Raw genomic sequence first — 2,657 nt, 5'->3', positions numbered from 1 at the left:
AACCTCATCCCTTTCAGGTGATCCTGGACCACAGCAATCTCAGCACCCTCTCCTAAACTCCTTGAAAGTTCCTTGTCTGCATTATTCCTTTACGTTTCACCATATATGTTTCCAGATGTCACGTCTTCTATTTTTTTTTTTTAAACTCAGGGCTTTATTATCCCAAGTACAAAGGGCAGGTCTTCACAAAACAAGGGGGCAAGTTCTGATGGCAGGGCGGGGACCTCTACTTGAAAGCAATGAGTGGGTTTTGCAAGACCATGGTGACCAAGTCTTTGCACAGGAGCATCTTTGAGATGCAGTGGTCCTTGTTGACTGGCTTGGACTTCTTGGGGACCTGGGTCCACATCTCCTTCAAATTCTCCCACACGTGTTGAATGCCCTCACCCAGCCCAGGAGCGTTCTGTTGTTCCGGCGGTTGATGAGCCCTTTCGTGCTGTTCTTGACCAACTTCGTGAGCACGGAGAATGGCCCCACGTTCAACTCCTCCTCCTCCCACTCCTGCAGCTCCTCCAGGGTCATCTGCCTCCAGGGCTTGTTGAGGAGGCTCACAGTCACTACCATCTCCGCATTGCTTTGGCCTTTCAAAGAGAGAGTAAGGGAGAGCCCACATCTTCTATTGTTAATTTAGCTGGTCATAATGATAGGTTTTCTGTGTTCATTAGGTAGTAGGTCTTTTCAGAGTAGAGACCAGATTCTTACACGGTCCACAGTAAGTGTTCATAGTGGTTATACAATCAGTACTGCTTGAACATATGTATTGAAGGCATTCATAAATGAACCAATGGGTGAATGACTGAAACATGAGGAGACCGTACACACCCTAGCTTTGGGGGTGCTTCTTGGCGATGGCTTGGTACTCAAGGCTGGAAACAGTGCCAGGACTCCTCGGAGCCCTGAGCACATGTAATTATTACCCAGTGGATGAGGTTTCTGCTCGAGCATCCATCTAGGGTTTGCTTTGCTAAGGAATTCGTCGTTGTCATTAAGTCTACCTCCTTCCCAAGGGTAAATGGGATCCCTGACACCAGGATCCTCACGACCCTTGGCTTAGTGATTGAGCAGAGCTCCCTGTTTACTCAAATCCTGTCTCCGAGCAGCCAGTAGTGAGGCGCTGATTAACAGCTCTTACTGTACATGGCAGTGGCCCTCAATCACTTCCACATGCCCTGACTTCATGTTCTATTGTTTCAGCCGCTAATTTTCAAAATCCCCTAGACAAGATCTCTGCTCCAAAACATGTGTTTGGAGCTGTTCCTTTCTGCTGTGCGCGGCTACAAAACTTACATGTGGTTTAATTCAAAAGCAGGGCGGAAAGGGAGACGTGTGCACAATTTTTCTCCCTCCTCTCCTCCTTTGAGTCCCGTTTCTGCCAAAGCCTTTGGCCAGGATCCAGAAATGGCACATTCAATAATACCCAATGTGTTGGGGTAATATTTCATAATTACATCGTTGTTGGGAAAATTGTTGCCTTGAGAGTAATTCCTATGCACAAACAGAAAGTCGGAGGCCCACATGCCCCTTCGCACTCCCCCCTTGCTAGCGGGGAGAGGGAGGCGAGGAAGCAGAAGAGAAGAAAGAAGGGAGAAGAGGAAGGAGAGAGGAATATGAAATTTGTCTGTTTGGCTCTCGTAAGGGGACGCATTAGAGAAGATTTATAACATGGTGAAGGATGAATATTAACAGCTTTTAGGAATCCCGCCAATTCTACGTTTGGAACTGATTTTCATCAGAAGGTAAATTAAAAATAAAACCCACGTCTAGGTTTCCAGAAGACGGAGGGTTAGATGATGCTGTGGACTGGAAACCTAGGAGACGGCCCATGTTCTGCCCACACTGCATTCACCAGCGAGCCACAGTGATGGCTGGTCAAACATGGTGCCCTCAGGAAGCCACTCTTTCCAGGCTCAGCATCTGTCTGGAAGCTGGTTTCTGAGACTCCAAGGAAGCGGATGCACAGTTGGGAGGCCCAGAGGAAAGGCTCTGGGGCATGGAGGGGAGAAAGGCTGGTGGAATGCCATGTTAACCTGGGAGGTCTAGTTAAATGGTGATTTCTTAGCTGTGGCCTCCAGAGTCTGTGTAGGCCAGGGCTGTCTCAAGAGCAGCTTCTCCCCAGGTTGTGTAGAAAACACTGGGGGGAGTGTTCAATCAGCCTGCAGTTTCCACAGCTTCCCATAAGGAGCTTCTCTGCACATCTGTAGCTGATGTTTTTAGAAAAGTCTTGTGCAAACCTTCCCTCTAAGTGCCTTTCATTTTAGATCTAAACTCTTGGTGTGAGGTGCCAGCTCAATCCCTGCAAAGATGTCATCACCCTGAAGAAGAGACCTCTGCTCAGGGCAGTCACCTAGACGAATGCTCCACAAGGACCACTGCAGAGCCTGGCAACGAAAAGGTGACCACAATCCATGGCGTTTGGCCTCAGAGGTCACTGATGGGTATTCTCGAGCACTGACTTGAATTGGTGACAGCAGCCCATGAGCTTGTCTTCCTGACATTTCCAAGCAATTTGGGATGGATCATTCATGTCGCTTTAGCCAAGAGGAGGTTTCAGTTACGGCCCAAGATGTCATTGATTAAGAACATAACAAGTAAAGATCATATTGAAAGCACTATACCCCAAACTACCATCATCAGAGGCCAATCTTCCGAAACAAAGC

General features: G+C 48.0%; 1 pseudogene; it reads right to left on the bottom strand.

The window, feature by feature from the left end:
* Window positions 1–226: 226 nt before the first annotated feature.
* LOC122432608 lies at window positions 227–546 on the bottom strand (annotated as a pseudogene).
* Between the last annotated feature and the right edge of the window lie 2,111 nt (window positions 547–2,657).

Source organism: Cervus canadensis, chromosome 31 (genome assembly GCF_019320065.1).
Source record: "Cervus canadensis isolate Bull #8, Minnesota chromosome 31, ASM1932006v1, whole genome shotgun sequence".
Taxonomy (NCBI): domain Eukaryota; kingdom Metazoa; phylum Chordata; class Mammalia; order Artiodactyla; family Cervidae; genus Cervus; species Cervus canadensis.
Note: the sequence above shows the minus strand (reverse complement) of the source record. Positions and strands in the feature narration are given on the sequence as shown.